Consider the following 20628-nt stretch of genomic DNA (forward strand, 5'->3'; position numbering starts at 1 on the left):
AAGCTGCTCACAGGCATCGAACGCATCTCCAAACAAATCACTCTCCGAAAGCTGTTGTCTTTATATTTTTCATTCCGTATTCATCCGTTGTTTTTTTCTTTACCCAGAACGCATCAGGATTCAAGTCATTTTTCCTAACTGCAATCTACCAGCAATTTATTACAATCTACCGTGAAAAATATGCTATTATGCAGTTCAAATTAATTTTTGGGTGTGATAGTACATCTGGAGTACTTCAGACAACAATACAATAGCAAACACAGGAGTCTCAAATTGAAAACTGTGCACGGTTTGAATGAAACTTTGGCAGACTTTGTAATTTAATGGAGACGCCTGTTTGGGTTTGTGTATCTTTGCAGCCATGCAAGCACCCATGGAAAAACATTTGATTGAAATTATTCCTCATTTTCTTGCACTTTTCATGAAGAGTCACTCAACTAATGGTACAGCGACTCATTTCCTTATTTCCTCACCTTTCATTCTTCTGGTTCATGAATCTGTGACCGTTGTATCACAAATATATGAAAATGAATATAAAACAAATCTGTAAAATATAAGTTATTACATGCTGACCCATTATAGCTGACATTTGGTTTGTCTCTTTTCTGCAGTGCAAACCAATCTATTAAAAACAACAGCTTACATGTGATTGAAGAAAAAAACCCTGTTAATTAAAATGGAATATTCTCTCTAAATAAAAGAGGTTATTTCCAATACGCTATATTATGTGACCGAACACTTTTCCTCTATCGTAGGAAAAACGTTGGGTTGTTTAACCCTGTGTTAGCTTTCACGCTGCACCCCACAATCTGTTTGTCTCTGAGGCTGTGATGATGTTCTCTTGTGTCAGGCCTGTGAGGTCAGGGGGAGGAGGAGCAGCTGAATCCACTGTTTGACAAGCTGTCAGCAACTGGGACACCACCAAAATAATACCGGACTGTCAGTCAGGAGGGAGAAGTGAGACACATGCCACCTGTTACTATGCTGGGGAAATTCCTGTCTGAGCCACGTGTTAGCTGGTCACAACATGGAGTCTGGAGTCATCTCTGGAGACCGACCTTTGATATGATTCACTCTTACAAAGCTCATGTCATTCAACAAAGTAAAAGCGTTTTGATTTGGTTCGACATGCATTATCTTGTATTGACTTTATTTCATATTAGAACTTGAAAATCAAATCACAAATCAAATCACATTTTTGTCAAACATGCTTTAAATTCTAGTTTAAATTGTTGTTTTCAATTGTTTCAGTGGGGAAGTGATGACAACTGTAGCCTAAAGGTTAAATGAATAATAGAAAAAGGCATATTCGACTTACTGAAATGGACTGAAATGTTTTCTTTTTCTTGTGTACAGTAGCAGCCTGGGAACAGTTCTGAGGAAAGGCTTGTCTCAATTTATCTTGTTTTCTGCTGGTACAGATAAAAACATTTTGTGTAAATATTTTATATAATATATAAAATTATATAACCATAATATTCTGGTTTAATTCTGGTTTAGTTTGATCCTGGTTTGGTGTTAGTTTAATCCTGGTTTAATAATGGTTCAGTACTGGGTTGGCAATTTTGCAGTGCAATGTTTGGTAAGGCCATTTTATTTTTATTTTTATTAAAAATAACTGTTATGATTATTGAGTCTAGGGGAATACTTAGTTCAACCCAAACTGTGTCAAAAGTAGTGGCATCTATCTGGCCCAGAGGCTATGGCCCTCTGGAAAATGTTGTTGTATAGCCCTGCCTTTTCATAAATTATTGTGGTGGAAGGATTCCACTAATTTTACTGAGAACATGGATGGTCTGGCTGCAAGGTCTTACTTCTTTCTTTAGTTTATTTATCTTATTTACAATATGTTATCTCTGTAAACCATTTTGTATAGGGTTCATCGGAAATAAACTGCTTATGTATAAACCAATTAATTAAAACATCATTACATTTTTTTTTTATATATAAAAAAAGAAACAGAAAAAAGAAAACATCATTACTTACTATATATAATAGATGTTTTGCACTTGATGTTTTGAAAATCTCCATGTTTGCAGCAAAACCTTGAATCTGTCTTCTGGAAAGAGCAGGGGCTTTGCATGCTGTGAGCTTTGATAGGAGCACAAAGAGACTCATAACAATTACATCCAGCCTCAAAGACATATTAGTCAAAGAGACAGATCTGGTAATAAAATGACAGAGAAAAACAAGAACATCTGTGCAAACGACACATTTTTGCCTCTGTGTTTGATGGCAGCACCATTTCCAGGCTCGCGTTAGCTGCAGATGAATGACAGGTGTTCTTTGTCTAATGCAAAAATTGCCTGCTGCAAATGGCTGCTGTTTTCACCAGTATTTTTTAGATTTTTCCATGTATTTTTTTTTTAATATTTTGTAGGACATGCGTTTGTATCCAAAAACGTGTGTGTTGAACATGTTGTGTGGAACGTAACGCTTTTCCTTGAGTGTGTTTACATTGGCCTCTGTCAGAACTTGTCCAGGCTTAGGGCTGGCATGAGGATCACATTACATTGCACTGTGTATGCGCTTTTTAAATGATTTTTTTCTTTTTTAATAATACTAATAATTTAAGGCTTTGTCAAGAAATTTTCTCAGGCATTTAAGAATGACAATTATTTCAAGCTTATTGAATCACATTGCCCATCCCTGTGTCCTTCACACCTGCCAATAAAATGTAGTCTATCCTTGTTACATGGTGTTGGCAGATCTTGTGAAACCAGATCTGAGAACAAGTGTAGGTGTGAATGGGCATGTGTACTTCTTATCTTAATTAAGACATTTATTAATAGGGACATGTTGGTGAGTGAAAGAAAATTGTTGATTGCTGCCTTGTTGTGGTGGATAATATATTAACATTTAGATAATATCTTTAATGTTGTTTTGAAAAAAGGCAACATTTGAATATTGGTTGTACTGTTCATAGTAAAAACATTTCCAAAAAGTGCTGATTAAAAATGAAAAAAGGTATTTCAAATAATGTTATAAGAGGTGATATTTCTTCAGTTTTCTGATAATAAAACCTCAACTAACATTTTTAAAGACACGTTTCACATTATTTCTGTAGAATTTACATAATTTCATCTAAATCTCATCTGGATTCTCCAAAAGTATATCAAGATATTACTTTTTGTCAATATTGCCCACCCCTACAGCCTTGTGCTCTTTTGAAGTGTTTCTGGAAGAGCGTCAAAGAAAACACCGGCAAATAATTTTCAATCAGAAACATAAACCTTTTTTCAAGTTCCTTCTTTTGCCTGTGAAGCATAAATGAAGTCTATAGAGTCAAGTTGTCTGAGAGCTGTTGATGGTTCAAAACATGCTACTAGCGCCGTATACAATCCCTGCATTCAAACAAGCCTCTCACACTGGGGGAAAGGATCGTGTACTTTTTGTGAGATTTTGATCTTGGAACAAAAATACTAGGTCTTTCCCAGAACGCCACCCTTTAATAATTGATAGTGTTTCTTCACAATTTCATGGATTATCTTTCAGAGCTGCAACCTCGCTATGCTAAATTTCTCATGGAATGTCAAAGTAGGATTTGCAGCAACATTAAGTATGCCTCTCAAACACACACCATGGACACTTGAGGCAATAGTGTGTTAACTGCATGGCCTTCAAATTGAGCTGCCTAATTAAAATCTTCAGTTGGAGTGAGTGAAGTATGAGAGGATTTATCACTGGGCGCTTAATTAGATCGATGAGGGATAGATTTTTCTCTTCTGATTTGGTGGTGCGCTATAATTTACCACATAAACAAGTTAACAAGCATGATAGAGAGGGATGTATGGATTATATGCTGTAGTTTTCCCATATTGCATCACTGAATTCTTGACATTCACCTATGTTTTAGCCTGCAGATGTTTTCACTGCCAAATATGTACTACTGCTATGCTGCAAGGAGTAAGGTCTCTGGTTTGACACATACAAGCAGTGCTGATTGCAATGGTAAGGATATTTAACCAGGCCTAGAAGAAACATCTTAGTTAAAGAAGACTATGTGCTTTTATGTGTTATAGTTATAATCTATGACTCTTGCAATATTCATTTAAAACTAACAAAAGAAACATCACATCAACGAGCTGATCAGGGGATTATTTTTGTGCCAAAATAGCTACGTAATGCTCAAAAAGAGTGTAATCCGTACAGAGCTGTGGGTGTGTATCAGGGGTAAGGGAAAACTGGATTTTTTAGATCGATGGCATCTCAAATGCTGTAGAAAAAAGCCACATCCACACAGAGACAAAACAGTAAAAGTTTTCTGTAAACATGGAACCGTGTCTTTAAATTTTGTGGACACAAGACGCCTGAGAATATTGTAATACATATGCCGGGTTCCTTGGTGGCGCTGTTGAAAAGTAACACAAAGAAAACTGCGTGGTTAAGTAGCGGCAGGGCAATGACGCAACCTTCCTAAAAAAAGTTGAGGATACGCCGTTTATATCAAATTTCATCTAGCAACTGTTACATATTTTGAATTGATTTGTTAATTTCTATCTTTCAAATGATGAAGGCCTAAAAATGGCACCTATATCTGAAAGCCCAGTCAAATTGTAAATATATAGTTCCTAACAAGACACCATTTCCTTCCCAATCTCCATCAGACTGGCATTCTATATATATTTTGCTTATCTTCACCTATATTTTTTGCAGATATTTTGATATATAAGTCTGATATTGACTCTATCATTGCGCTGAAATGCCAGGAGAAATAAGCTGTTGAATCATCCCCTCGCTCCCCGTGTGGACTGACACATATCTGGTGTCTCTCCTGACCCCTCATCTTAAGGCTCCTAGAGATGAGCTCTTGTTTAATTGACAGGCCGTTCCCCTAACTGCTTCTCAGCGCTGACAGATAAGTGAGATTCTTTTTCTACCCTAATAGCCATCGGACACCTGCGCGTCTCCTCAGTTGTTGCTTGAGGTTTGTTGACAGCACGCGGCGGAAACAGGGATGCGATGTAGGAGCGCTGTCACTCCTCAGCCCTATATACTTTCTGTCACTTGTTCTCTTTCCTGGCATACATGAATCGTCTTTTATAAATAGTTTGGCGCCGGGCGTTTTCATGGGCTTGTACTTGTTAGAATGCAAATAGTAAAAAAAAAGCATAGCATCTGCCAATCAAGAGATGCATATTTAGATACGCATATTTTCATGCCATTTTTTTGGGGCCCGACTGACTAGTTTTTGTGCTCAAACCAGCCGTAATTGACGTGCTATAAAATGTATGTTCCCTATCTAAGCAACTTAAATTCAAGTCAATTGCCGTTAGAAGGAAATGCAACATTGGCCAAGTAAGTAAATAATGAAGCATAGCATTTTAGTTTTTATGCTTTCGTGCAATAACTTTCATCTTCATAGCATTTTAAAAATAATTAAAAAAGCAATCTGGATCCACGCCATGAAGAACCATTTTTTTATTTTTTCTATCAATGGCCTTTCCTAAAAATGTGTTTCTCGGTCGTAGAAAATGAGCATAACCAAATTACTTTGAAGCTAAAATGTCCGACCCAAACACGGCAGTGACTGACCTTGAGATACAGTATACCACGCACCCTTGAATTCCTCTGAGACTTCATATGGAATGTTCCTCTGAGACCAAAGCATTGCAAATATTGTTGGTGGGGGCGCTCCTCAGCCTATATATTCTCCCTTTATTTTCAGTCTGGTCTTTGCTTGTTTGAGTAGAACTTGGCCTTGGGTTCGCCTCCTTCCTCACTCCACAGTATCTTTCCTCCACTGCTGCTCTGTTGGCATTGATTATCTTCGACCTGAGCGATCCACTGCTTGTGTGTGCACTTATATGTGTGTGTTGGGCTGCATGCTGAAAAGGCTGATATCTCCAGAGACTCTGTAATAGAGCAGATACAGTTGCCCGCCTCACATTGCCATGGGGGATGGACTGAGGCAGCGCTGCACTGGGCGGCAAATATCTGAAGAAACAGAGGCCAAGAGGATGAGGGTATGCGGAGCTTATATTTGAGAGAAATCCTATCTGTTTGATTAGCCCTTTGACTCCATTGTGCACACAGCTCTTCTCGCTCTACCTAATTGAATTAAATGCCTTGGAGTGATATTATGGGAATGTGGGGATTAAACATGTGCTTTGACCCGTGACACTATTGAACCCAGTCATTTTGAATAATTTGTTTCTTTGTTAGTTTTCTTAATATTTGGCGAATCTGTAGATGACAGTTTAAACTTTCAGGATATAGTTAATCGAGTTATGTATAAAAAAAAGTGTAACTATTATTAATTCAATTCAATTTATTTTGTAACGCCCAAAATCACAACAGCAGTAGCCTTGATGGGAAAATGAAATAGAGAAGCAGATTAAACAATGTTCACAGGGATTTAGCAAACTGCTAACTGTCCCAGCATCCTGTCCCAGACCCTCCTTCTCTGCCAGGAAAAACTACAAAAACTCTGTAGGAAAAAGTAGAAACCTCAGGGTTTAATTAGGTTAATGAGGTTTAGCAGTCGCAAACACAGCATGAAATACACAACTTTAATTTCTCCCAGATTGTTTTGCCCATTGGTGGTGGAGGTGAGGCGAGGATGTCAAAGGTTATAACCAAAGGTTATTGTGTGACCTTACAAAGGGATTTAAACCATCAATATTTAATAGGCTATTTATGACATTTTAATGCAAATATATTCCAGAATATGAGAAATGGTGAAGTGATGGCATTTAGTAAATTGCTAAAAGGTCAAAGACTGATTTTGATTCATTGGAACCTTATCAAATGTTATTTATGGACAAATGTTTGTATTAAATTGCTTTCATCTTTTCTTTTATAGTTCTATGAAGTTCTATTATAGTGTATAAAAAACACCCATATCAAATTATTGACTTTTTATTGTAGCAGGGAGTTTAAATCAAGGTCAGGACTCCTAGGTCAAGGTACACTTTATTGCCCTAGGAAATTTGACCTCAGCATTTGACCCATCCTTCAGTGTTGCTGGGGTTAGGAGCCAGATCCAGAGCTAGATTCATGTCCAGAGGTATTTAGCTGGAGGATTAGCCTCCTGCACATGTTTTAGGTTGCTACATGCGCATGTTTAAGGTTGTTGGGGTGAACTGGAGCCCCAGGAGGAAATCGGGGCAAACATGCAAACATTCTCCCAGGAATTGAATCCGGGACGTTCATTCTGTGAGGCAGAGACGCAAACCACTCAACCACTGCGCGGCCTTCATTCTATAGGCGCACCATTGCGAGTAAATGGAAAGTTGACTGTTCTACAATAGGACCCTTTTACATTTCCTTTTGCTGAGCTTAAGTGCCCATATAAACCATGCTGTTCGCACAACATTCATTTCACTCACGCACCACTAGAGTTTAATCCGACTCCGATGTAACATATAGGGAATAGACACACAAGTCTAATAGGTATTAATGCTTTTCCCTCTGCTGTGGTTGGAGTGTAGCGGGGGGCAACGGCACAGCAAGATGACTCCAGAACCAAATTGCTTCTGGTTGGGAGCGACTCACGGAGCTTTACAGTCCCGTGAACACACAGCGGGGGAAACATTCTTACGTTGGTGGCTATATACTCTTACGCTGCCATGTTTAATAGTCTTCCCTGTCACTTCTATTCACCTTTTCAACAAAACAACACGTTTGCAAACATGATGACTGTAGCGGCTCTTGCATGTTTGCTTGCACACTCCAGTGGACACTATTAGACTAGCTGGATAAGCGACACCTACTGATCTTAATCTCAGGTTCCAGTCTCGGGCTATTTTACTGTCCCCCGCTATGTAAATTACAGACAAACAACTGGAAATGGTGACCTGTGCTTTTTTCTTCCGAGCCTCCGAGCGGTTGCATGTGAATGTCAGGCGGAGCGTAAGACAAATGGTGCGAGCGACAACAAACCAATTAATTTGGATACACGCTGCCTTAAAGAGATGAATTGTGCAAATGGATGTCAACGTAGTAATAAAAAAATGTGTTGACGTCTTTTTCAAGGTTTTTCTGTTTAGGAACTGCTATCATGCTAATTAGCAGTAGCATGTCCTGACCCTTCTTCGCTCCCCTACACATAAACACATAAGGCCATGTTTTTCTATGGAGAATGAGTATAGGCCACAAAGGTAACGTCACGTCTTCTGCTTATTCTCTTCCCATTTCTTCATAGTTGGGTCCAGATTGCGCTGGATCTTGTAAAGTCGTCAGCTGTGGGATTATTGTTATCTATCTAGTGGCTATAACTGATAGATTATAGTTGTATTCATATAGATCTTATTTGCAAGAACTTTAAAACCAGTGTTTATTTGGATTGCAAATAATACCGGTAGTATAGTTTGTCATACAGTGATGCAGATATTAGATTGTTTAATTCAATGGAAAATAAAGAAATATATTTTTGAACTTGCTCAATAAACAAACTGAATTGGATTTTAAGACAAACTGCATCTATTGATCTGAATAGATCCAGAGCAGCATTGATTGGTTAATTTGACTAGTGTGACGAGCCCATTGTGGCATAACGGTATAGTTTGTTTAGATTGCAGATCAATAGTCAGCCTTATTGAGTCGTAGAGTGGATCATTTCACATCTAGACCAACCTAAAGGAAATCACGTTCTATATTGGTTTTATTAAGAGGAGAGATGTTCTGCTCCACTTACGCTCTCTCTCTCTCTCTTTTGGAGACCAAAATAGACACTTGAGTGAAGCCTCTTCAAAGATGTCATAGGTCATTAGGACAGAGCAAGTCCGGTGGACTAAAGTCATTCTTTATTTTGTTAGTGCTAGAGGGTAAAGGTTATAAGGTGTATGGATCTGTGTTTTTGTCAGAGTCAGACCCTACTTTCTATTTGCTACAAGACCCAGACCAAAGAGTGCATCAAATAACGATGTTCCCAGCCTCTCTTTTATATCTCTGCTTGAATATCTCCTTAACATTCAGAACAAAATCTTTAGCTTATAGCTTATCAGCTTTACAGATTTTAGTGCTTTGCTTGTTGATTACGCCGAAATCTACACTGATTCCCAGTTGTGTTATTCTTTTCTTTCTTTTTTACTTGACACAAATAGACCATATGTTTCTCTGATGGGAGAAATCGTGGGCACAGGTTATAGATGATGTTTTTGTAAAGTAGAGTAAAAGCATGTAGTCTTTGGCAAGTGTTTAAACAATTGTATGACCAAATAATTATATTGGTATTTTTTCTAAATATATCTTTCAGCCTGCCTAGTTCTAAGGTCAATATGAAGATAACATTTCTTATTAAGCCACAGAGAGCAGTGTTTTCTTTGGTGTGTGCCCAAGCCTGGGTGCACAATATGTTGTGCCTGGGGATAGATGTTCATCATATATTTAACTGGCTGGTAGTTAGCTCACCTTCAGATGGGAAATGTCATTATTGACACTATACTATAGTATTTCAGTGTTATTTTTACGCTTTAGGCATGTGCTTGAGGGTACTGACAATCCACTCAATTGTGACCTACGGAATGAAGCAATTTTTTTCTCTATATTTTTTTCTGTTTGCAAGGTATTGAGGTGAAAATAAAACGGTGATCCATATTCATCAGGCCTATTCCAAATATTTGCTCCTTCATCCATCTGCATCACCACCCTGCCAGCGCGACAGTATGTTGTTTCTCAAGTTCGCTGCTTTTTAAAAATAATCCATTTAGCAATATGTTCAGTGAGCTCCCTTCCTACATGTGGCCAGTCCTCGCAGCTGTCCCTCCTTCTCTCTACACATGGCGTGGCAAGCCAACCCTAACGTTTTCTTTGCACTGCTGCTAAAACCAATTAAATTTACTGTGCAGGAATCACCTGATTACAGAGCTGCCGAGCCCCCACTTTTGCATATCCCTCTGCTGTGTCTACTCATGTGTGCAAGTCTTGTACGCACGCCACCAAGGGCAGTGTTGCGCGCTGGGATGGTGACATACTGGCACACGTGTCTGTCTGTACGCTAATCCATACGGGCGCAGCGCTAATTAAATCCAACCATTCACACCAGTGGATGCTTGGCACACAGTGAAAGAATGAGAATGACAAAAGCAGCGGGGAGAGTTGAAGCCACGTTGTGTAAAATGCCTGCGTGCTGCTGTAAACGGTTGAGTAATTGCAGGTCCAGAGAGTGGTCCGGTGATTGGGTGTTGATGCCGATGATGTGTCTGTTTGTGTAGGGGGAAGGCCTCAGACAGCAGGGTTAATGAGGAGGGGCTTACTGTGATATGTCATGTCATATGATACTGCGGCGCTGTACTGTAGGTAGCAGACAGACAGGCAGGCTGCTTGTGTCTCCTCAAGTGGGTGCCGCGCTACCAGACAATTTCCAGCCCGTATCAAATGTAAACGCTGTGAAGCCGCCCCTCACCCATACCTGTCAGCCTGCAGTGTCCCGGGAGGCAAGGATTTTCAGACTGCTGGTGAAATTTTTGGGTCTGGTAACATGTGTTCAACATTGGAGGAGCATCGTTGCCTCCTATTTTTGTCTTGTTGCGGTAACTTTTTTGCCCACAGTGGGGGAAATGTAATATGTGTAATAGGAAATTTTTTTCAATTGTGTGTTTTAGGGCTGTCACACACAACAATTATTTTAGTAGTCAAAATGTTATTACCATTATCTATTGAAACTGAAGGATTCTAAACAGAGAATATCAATGAATAAAGTGGCTTATTGATGAAAACCTGATTATTCTTTTTGACATTTTGATATATTATTAATGTTGAAGTTTTTATGATGAAATGTGTTTTATGATGCTGCAGCTCTAGTTTCTTTGAAATTAAATTAATTTTGCCATCGAGCAAAGTCACATGATAATGCTATAAATAAACATTTAAAGAGATGTAAAAAAAAATGCAATAAACTGTATTTGAAGCTCATGCAAATTGCTGAATCTAAGGGAAGAAACCAAATGAAAAAAATGGCAGAAGACATCCTTGAAATCTGGGCTAATCCAGGCCAAACCCTGACGCTTGACAGGTGTGCCCTGACCCCATCACTTTCTCTAAACCTTTCCATCTCCACAGCAAAAACATATTATTGGCTTATAAGTGAAGAGGCTTAGCAGCAGATTTTCTCCTGTGACTAGACTTTGTCCTTTCATTTTTCTTTCGAGGACTGTTTAGTAAGCCCTTCTGCTGAACATAATGTGTGTGTTCTCATCAACTTGCATGAGGTCCCCTGTCTGCAGTGGTTTTATAATTGTTTCCTTGATGCGAACTTGAAAGTGCATTTTCCTAGAAATGTGTTCTTTCCGGGTTGTGTGACTGTATGCTTGATTAGCCCTAGCTCTTTGGGAGGGCTAATGTGTCTGTTTATTGGAGTTGCCTTAACAGGATAAAGATTTATGGGGTGCACTCCAACATGTATTCAGGGCTCCACACAACACATAGATAAATAAATGGAAATTGGCTCCATTTGTCACTGCCAGTGCGTTTGCCTGCGCTGCTGTTGTACCTGTGGCGCAGAGGGCAGGCCTCACGTGTGACAGTTTGTCCCCGTCAGTGTCTTATTGGCTCGTCTATCACAGCATCCCTCTGAGCGGGCTCTGGACCCCTGCGGCCCTGTCTGCCTCTGCCTCATTGTACTGCCAGAGGACTTCAACTCTGCTCCACTTCCTGCTGTTTCTGCATATATCCACTGATGGTTTTACTGGCTGCAGTGAGAATTGACTTCCGCACCCTGTAGCACAGAAAAGGGACAAAAGTTTATTAAACTTCCCATTTTGGTTCACATCATTTGAATCAACAAGCCTCTCACCATATGGCCACAATTTACACTATTCAGACTCCACCATGGTGCATTTCATACATACGTCAGTGTTTCCCAGCCAGGGCTATGCAGTCCCAGGGGTACGCAAGCACTCACCAAGGGGTACTTGGAAAGGTTTCACATTTCGAAAGAATGTAAAATCTGAATCTTAAAAAAAAGAAAATGTAAGTAATCAAGTAATAATTACAATAAATACCACTATAGTAAACCCATTTATTTGTTTAAACCTGAGTAAGTGCCTACGCTCAAGACAGTAGTTTGAGAACCACTGACATAATCAATTGGGCTGATATTCAAAATAAATTTGATAAAAAGGTTTCCAGCAAGTTGAGGCATATTTTGCCAAATTGTTAAATTTAAAAATCTGAAACTAAAAACTACCGGTATCCTCTGTCAAATACAGTGTAACATTTTTCAGACCACCATTTTTATGAAATATTTGAAAACAAAAACTTATATTTATATGTTGTCTGCTCTTGTGTCTAGAGAAGCAATTCCAGCAGAATATCACTATCAAAAATTCACTTTGCCTTGCTACTGTTCACTTTTCTCTCTATTTTTAAGTCGAGCTGTAGACGCTGAAGCCGAGACAGCCATGAAGCCACAGTACAGTTGTGTGGTTTACTGTGGTATTCTGCTGACATGGGATCCATTAGGAGGGCTTTTTCAGGGAGTGGGGGGTTGAAAGCGGCGCACAACAGCATTGGGTAGAGCAGAAGACAAAAAAAAAATAAAAAAAAATACGGGGGAAGCGTGGGCCCTAAAAAGCAGCAAGCATCGAGGAAAGACATTACAGTGCGAAGAAAAGGGGAAGTGGGGAGGAGCACAGACCAAATGAAAGATGGTGCCATGGCGCTGAGGAAACAAAGGCGATGAGAGTAAGTAGACAGAGAAGTTGGAGACAGGAAAAGCACATGGGAGGAGTGATGAAGGGGCACATGCAGGAGAGAGGAAACAGATGAAAGGTAGTTGGTTGGGGGCTGATTCAGCTAACTCAACTTAGCCGACAATCAAAGATGATGCGGAAAAGTTCGCAAGACTTTGAGAAAAAACGTGTGGCACAGATTGGTTTTGGAATAAAATTACTTTCTACAAGAGCTGGTTGTCAGACTGTGAGAGGTTTCATTGGTTTTAGTGTAGTCCCACACAAACACTAGTTTCACGTTGTTTTGTCATTTTTAATCTCACCAATACTGTAGTTTGTGTAGTTATAATAATGATTCCTTAGTTTTAACATTTTTGCATTATTTATTTTCGTTGATTCCCTACATAGTGCAAATCCAGTTAAATTAGCCACAAAACAAACTAAACACATCTTTGTACGTCTTGCTAGAAGACATTTCTCTAGACAAAGAGGCAGTTGATTGACATGCACATGCAAAAGGGAAAGAACTACTGCCTGAGAACTTTAGGAACCTCTGGGCTAGATACTTGGGGATGGATTCAAAAGCTGTATACTGCTGGATTTTAGTTGAGCTGTAAACCATTACCTTCTTGTTCTTGTAGGAGGTCTTCTTCTCCCTTTCCTTGTAAATCAACTTATTGGGTGATGAGTGATTAACAAAATTAAATAATGATGATAATTAGCTCAACCACAGTTACTCATACTCTCCGGTATGCCACAAGGACCCACCACTGCTGAGTTGGACTTTATGAGTTTTTCTGAATCATGTTTAGTCACAGAAGCTGCTAATTGCTCTTGGACCTGCAGTAACATGCCACATAAGCAGTTTACAGCCTGTCAATAGAACTTTGCATTTCTCGACTTAGTAGCACTCTTTGGGGTCTTTCTTGTGCAACCACAAAGAGCTTTAACAAACAGGAAAGCTCTTCACACTTTGAATGTTTGTGTGCTTATTAAACGCTTGTAAAGCCACACAATGAAAGGCGCACATTAATCATAATACTGTGTTCACGATTGCTATGTGTTAGGACCAAAAAGAGTGCTTTTGCTTGTTTGCTTAATTAATAGTAAAGTCAAAAGTCGAATATAGCTGAAGGCTTGTTTTATGCTAAATAGTCTTGTCTGTTTTTTGTAATCTATAAATGTTTTATAATTCTGTGTTACCTCCTGCCCATGCACAACAAGAGGATCTGCTATAATCTGGTGCACATCATTAATATATACGGTAATAATAATATTCCCCTACCAAATAAATAAATTATAGCAACTCCCACCTTATCTGTGACTTTAAAAATGCATCCTCTACAAACATTTACATATCTTTAAGAGCTTATCGCTTTCAATTCAGAAGCAATACGTCCAAAATGCATCCAACATTCCCCACATCACACCTCCGTCGTCCAGGTGTGCTCTTGCCTCTGCTATAATTGCCTCGCCGTGACGCATCTCGTTGACCCGAGCTTGGCCTGTTTATTTGCTCTCATCCATTCAGATGAGTCACCTAATGTTGCTGCGGATTTGACTGTGCGTGTATTTCAACACAGCGCTGCCTCATAGGAATGTAATGATATGTCGGGGCGACTGTAGGCACACTTAGTGATCTTTCCTGTGGTGGCCAAATGATAGCTTGGCTCCCCTGTCATCACTGCTGCCTGGCATGCCAACCAGCGGGAGCGCCATTGTGAGGGGAGATTGCAAACACCTGGAGGCCCGCTGACAGCACATCAGTCGGCCATATTTGTTTGAATTCAAACACTGGCAGATGAATGTTTATTGCCTAAGGGCTGCTCCTCTGTTTGTCATAGGGATTTACCAAATAAAGCACTGATGACAGAGTTCCCAGTATTAGCCACAAAGTGCAATTATGATGCTCCTCAGGTACCGCGCTTCTTCTTCTTACCCACTTTGCTCACATTTTAAAATGCAAATGTCCACTCGGCCCGTTTGTGCCTTCTGACCACCACATCAAACGGAATGAGCTATCACAGGCGCAGACAGGCAGAGCAACCAATACCAATCATGTTTTTTTAATACTTCACTTTCTGCTACTTCTTCTGCGCATATCATTTGGAGGCCTCCCCCTTCTCCCCGCCCCCCGCACCTATCCTCAGATTCAGTTCGTCAGAAAGACAAATTACCCTGTGGGCTGCTCTTTTAGCTGTGCTTTCTGTACAATAATCAATTTGAAGACGGGAGAAAGAGGAGGCTAGAGGAACGTGAAATTATTCATCAGGGTCTCTCCGTATGGCGGGCTGGAGTAGGCAAGAGGTGTAAAAGGGGGATGGTGGTGCAGGCTACCGCCGTCCACAGACAGATAAGTAGGACCAAAAAGCAACAGAAATGAAAAAGAAAGTTGAAATGCCTTGGGATTCATAAGTATAGAGACGGGGGGGATCGTAGTTACTCCCATGTTGTTATGTTTGGAATTTGTGAAATGTTTAGTTGGGTTGTCCTGGCGACAGACACACACGAGAGAAGGGAAGTGGAGGACAGACAACTGGGATGGGTGATGAGTGAAAGGGAAGCAGGGGGGAAGAAGAGGCTTGAACACGCTGGGATTTGGCCAGCCTAATAATGACCTCGGAGTAGGCCAGAATGTAATACATATGGTACAGCAATTGTGATGGAAATATTATGCATCTATGAAGATTTGAATCAAAGGAATGTCCAGGTTTAATTTGATTAGTTTTACTTTGATGGGTGGGGTTTGGATGCAAACGACAAAACGACAAAAAAAATCAAAAACAAAATTGCAATATATCAAGAAAGACATTGTAGTTTTTGATAAGATCTAAATTGCTAAAATTGGTTCATGAATTCTTAAAGAGATTAGCAGATTTATCTAACATTCATGGGACATCCTTAGTCATACAATTCAATCTTCAATATATTTTGCATCCAAATAATTATAATCTACACAAAGGGTTGGGCAATTAATGACGATATTTTAACATTGCATCAGAAATGTGCCTGTAAAAGCAGAAATATCACTTTGTACCCTAACATTTATATCTCTTTTTGAGCTTTCTTCTAATACTTTTAATCATAGACGATACTCTTGATATTTTAATCTTTTTTATATATAATATCTCCTACCTCTATTTAAATGTAATTTGATTTATTTGCTATTTATTTTTTCCATTTCTTTCTCTCTCTCTCTCTGTGCTTCTTGGCTACTTGTGAAGGAGCAGTTCTGCGATACCTGCTATCAGAAATCAAGTGAGACATTTACAGATCCGTTTTCTCTGATTGCACTGGTGCCACTGAGCCATCGCGAACATCAGAAATTCCGATTTATTTTTCTCAAAGTTCTCCAAAATCAATACACCATTTCTTTTTGTGGTTTATTCCACGGTAGTCAAATGTTATTTTTGTGTTTTTCCCTCGTTGCGTGTCCATGCTGCGCCTTGCTTCACACATTTCCAGTTTTTCCCTGGATCCTGCGGTTATTGTAAATTACCAACGTGGATGCCATTTATCATTTTTCAGCTACAGTTTGATTCATTTCCATGCAATCCGTTGAAGAATTCTACAGTTTTTTTGTTTGACTGTCACTTCTTGGTATTGCTTCGTCAGCCTAATGCCTCTGGAATGGTGTGACGCAAATGTTGTAGTTTTCATACTTTCAGATGCTGGTATACCTTCTGAACGGTAATTGGCCCTTGCATGGCTATTTGGAGCAGCAGAAATAGAAGGAATAGCGCGAGGAGGAGGAAAAACGATCCTGGCTCTCTCGTGTCGGGTGTTTATTCAGATACCTCTTGTTTGCTACCAATTAAAGAGCTGGGGACCACTCCAGTACAATCCCCTCTTGGTTTCCTCCTTCCTCTCCTCAATCTGTCTTCTGTTGCTCCTTTTCCTTAGCCGGTTCCTCCATCTGCGCATATGGATCGTTTCCTTTAACCCAGACATATGGTAAAACCTTTAAAACCTGGCAAATCCCATACACATATGGCCAGAGTTGCCCAATATCTCACAAATAAAGACCGTACAAAGTCGGGAAGTAAATCACTATATTTATTATTGCTGTCATGGTCCATATAAAGCCTTCAATCATTTGTGTGGATCTTATTGTATACAGTTGGTCTTAAAATGTGTTGTGAGATATTTAGTTTAGATTTTGTAGATTTTGTTTAGTTTAAATGAGTTTCTACTTGGCATCACCATATTTCTACTTTACTAGTTTGAACCAGTCCCAGTCTCGTCCTGGTTTGGACCTGGTTTAGTCTTGACTTGTGTTTAAACCTGTTGTAAATGGAAATAACATATTGACGTTACCACATAACACTTTTCTCATACGCTTCAACTCTGCACATCTCTGTTTGATAAAAAAACCCTAATGTGTTTACCCTCGTGTTAATTACTTGTTCTATCTACAACTCCCTGCATTTGTCGGCCTCTTATCGTCGTCCTTCTCCAGGCTCCTGCTCCGAGAGCCCGCTCCCCAGAGGGATCATTAAAGTTTCATCTTTCACCCCTCATTCATTTTCCTCTCCTATTCATTCCTCCCCAACGCAAGCTCGCTTCCAAACTAAACAAGCTTGTCGTTATATTCTTCCCCCATCCCTGCTCTAAATCACCAGTCTTTTTTAGTTCTGGTAGTATCGGAGCGTCCAAAGACAACTGCTGAAGGAGACAAGCGTGTCTTAGAAAGCGGAATAGTGAGGTGTAAAATAAACCGAAAGCAATGAAAGGGGTTTTGAATGTGAGGATTTATTTGTCTTTGATGGCTCGTATTAGAACTGGTTTATGGGAGTGTAACGTTTGCTTCTCAAAGTATCAGAGAAGAATGTGGCAATTTTTTTCAAATAAACACACATTATCAGTAAATAATGCCTGATCTGTGTGGTAGGATTATACACACAGAAGAAGGCAGAAATTGTAAAGGGAATGTTTATGTAAAATATTAGCACGTTTAAAAATACTTAAAAGATTTTCAAAAAGAGGAGTTGTACGCAATATAGTGAGTTGGTATATTGACGCTGTTGCTAGGAAAGATGTATAATGGCTGCCACATTTCTTTCCGTCCATTCACACTGTGGGCAAAACTAAACCAACTATTAATCATTACTCCAATGGAATTCAGTAATGAGGTAGGTGTGGTTACCTTTAAACAAGCCCTTATTGAAGAAAACGCCACCAAGCCTCCAAAGAAGACGAAGAAAAACGAGAAGAGTTTTCATTCAATCAAAATACTAATGCTTCAAACTATTCATAAATTCCTTTTTGGCCGAATTGACCAGTTTTGTATTGAATCGTGCCTGTAGAGACCGCTGCTGTCAACAGTCTTTCTGAGGCTGTTATCATTATCAGTCAGGTGAAAAGTGACTGGTCTGAAATGAAGCGCACATTCAAGGCTTTTTCCCCTGGTCTTCATCTGTCAGGCAGCCATGTGTGGGACAGTGTCGACTACTCGCCTGCCGGTCATGTGACTCCCCTATCTGAGTACGTGCACTGTCAGCATCCCTCGCTGTCATGATAATGTAATTTTCCCCCAGTTTAATAAAAGCATTGTTGTGCTATGTTGTGTATCCCCTTGCAGGATGAGCGCCTGTCATTCCACACAATATAACCCAGAATATAATGCCCCACTCTCAAATATATCAGTGGAATTAGACTATGATCCTGTCGAAAGTGTAATTTATACGTCTTCTTTTCCTCATAGGCTCTGCTATACTGGGGTTTACATACGTGCTTGTTTCGGCACTGTCTCTCCAGGGCCTTGGATTGTCTTGTAGATTGATGACAGGAAAAGAGAATGCAAGTACCATGGGGTGTGTTATGAAGGAAAGACAAAGCCGCAATTGTAAGTGTCTATAGGAGAATTGGAAGGTTAAGACTTCTCATATATTGGTGCCTTTCGACTATAGGATTTACTATCCAAATGTTCTACATGTCCCCATCTAAATGCTTCGGTATAATAGCAGTAACAGTTCTATTCAAATCCTCACATAGTTTGAAAGCTTCTGCAAATGTATACTTTTTTGTGTGTGGTTTCAGGGTTTCAGGGCATCTGAAGTCAATCCCAGAAATGATAAAGAGATTGAGGAAGGTTTGGATATGGCCAGAGCTACAGTTAACGTGTAGTTCTTGTTACTTTTTCAAATCAGTTACTCGTTTTGTTCTGTGTTGAAACAAAGCTCCAATTTGACCCCCGTTATAAACCAATGTCGCCACAATTATAGATACGAACAATACTCTATATGTGCTGCCCGGTGGCCAAGTGGTTAAGGCGGCCGCACATATGCCAGGCTCCTTGTGCAGCTGGCCGCGCCGTCTTGTGTTCAAATCCAGGCTTCGACCATTTTCAGCATATCCTCCTCCTATATACTCTTCTTAGATGTCAAATTGTTCCTTAACATGAAACATAATAGATACTTCAATAAACTACTATTATTTGTTGTTGAAAATGTCATTCTGTTGTCTAAAAAGTTTTTTTTTAATTTTTTTATCATCATCGCGGTGTTAAAATTTGTAATAAGTATCAATCGAAATTGAGTTTGACATTTTAGTATCTAAATCGAGCAGAATTTACAGATTTAAACCTGCGTTTTGATTTGACTGGCTTCTTTCTCTTTGCTCCACTGCACCCTCTTTGTTTCTTTGTGTCTGTGCTTGTTCCTCTCTTGCTTTTGTCTTGCTCACTTTTCTCCTCGTCTTTGGTACATACAGCTCTTCCTCACATCTCTCCTCTTCCTCTGGTTCTGACCTCTCCTTCAGAGCAGCCCTCCAGGGTTGTTCTGTGTATTACTTCCATGTGCCTCCTCTCCCAAACAAAGGTCAGGTAGCTGCTTTAATTACGCCCATTTAGTCAGACTACTCCAGACAGTGCATAGGCCTTGGAGCGCTGGATTAATGCTTGCTTCGGACGGTAATTGCTCACACCCTGAAGTTTAGCCCATTTTTCTGTTTTTTCTTTGTGTACAGTTCATGATAGCTGCTTATTTAGAAGTCAGTGAATCCCTTTGAGAGTATTTTTCCACACATTCATTCTAAGGTCATTCTCCTCAAGCTATGGCGGCTGAAAAATATGTCTCAAGGTCTGTAGTCTGCGCACCTTTTCTTTTGTTGCACACACAAAGCTGGCACATTTTCACTCAGCTGTATTCACAAATTCCGCCAAAAATCTAGACTTTTTTTTTCTATCGTTAAAAAAATAATTGTCATTCTTTTGCTGGCTCTCTCCACTAACTGTATTTTATCTACTCATTAATGTCTCCCAATTACCCTGTCATACGCTGCCAAAGCTCTTACAGCACGGCAATGCTTATTGAAATGGTAATGCCACATCTCAAAAGTGCGGAACGTCTTTCATTCGCTGCCTTCTAAGTGGATTTATTCATGACAATTTACTCTTCTCATGCAGGATTACACTAATGAGAGGGTTAAAGGGTGCTGCGTGTGTGGCTAGTCTGTGCTCATTCAAACCAGGAGACTCTTGGCCCCTCAGAGAATAGGCCACATCACCGCAGCCTTCAGCACACCCCATTATTCACAAGAAGAGGACTTGATTTGGTTTTGTTGCGTTTCCCTGTCCTCATCCCTCATTGACATGCGCTTCCTGTTATTTCTAGGATTCAGGTGTCGCTGGTATCAAAATCATTATCATAATCAACAAGCTATTTGGCGGCGTTGAATCTCCATTGTCCGAAACATCTCCGCGCAATCCGGATATTGTAACACAATTAGAAGAGAACTGGTTTGTTGAAGGTCATGTCCCAATGGGAAGGTGCAAGGTACTGATCTCTACATGTAGGTCACCGCAGCTGGAGACTCGAGGTATTGTTGGGTTAGCCTTTTTATTAGAGCCGATACTGTCAGCGCCCTGTCACACGGCGCTTGTGTCCAGATGCGGATTGTGTCCTGTCTCTTGTTAGTGTCAGCCAAGCTCCCACCTCACCCGTCGGCTTATTTGGCTCCCATTAGTAACAAGGACAAACGGGGGACACTAGTTCGGAGTAACCGCTAGTGGTTA

General features: G+C 39.9%; 1 protein-coding gene across 1 annotated transcript in view; it reads left to right on the forward strand.

Moving 5' to 3' along the window:
- Nucleotides 1-20628, forward strand: part of LOC140360973 (roundabout homolog 1-like) — an 89853-nt gene that overhangs the window by 34606 nt on the left and 34619 nt on the right. The gene's annotated exons all lie outside the window — the stretch shown is intronic.

This window comes from Eucyclogobius newberryi, unplaced genomic scaffold, assembly GCF_026437365.1.
Source record: "Eucyclogobius newberryi isolate DKJ021-1_F unplaced genomic scaffold, fEucNew1.0.hap1 SCAF_15, whole genome shotgun sequence".
Taxonomy (NCBI): Eukaryota; Metazoa; Chordata; class Actinopteri; order Gobiiformes; family Gobiidae; genus Eucyclogobius; species Eucyclogobius newberryi.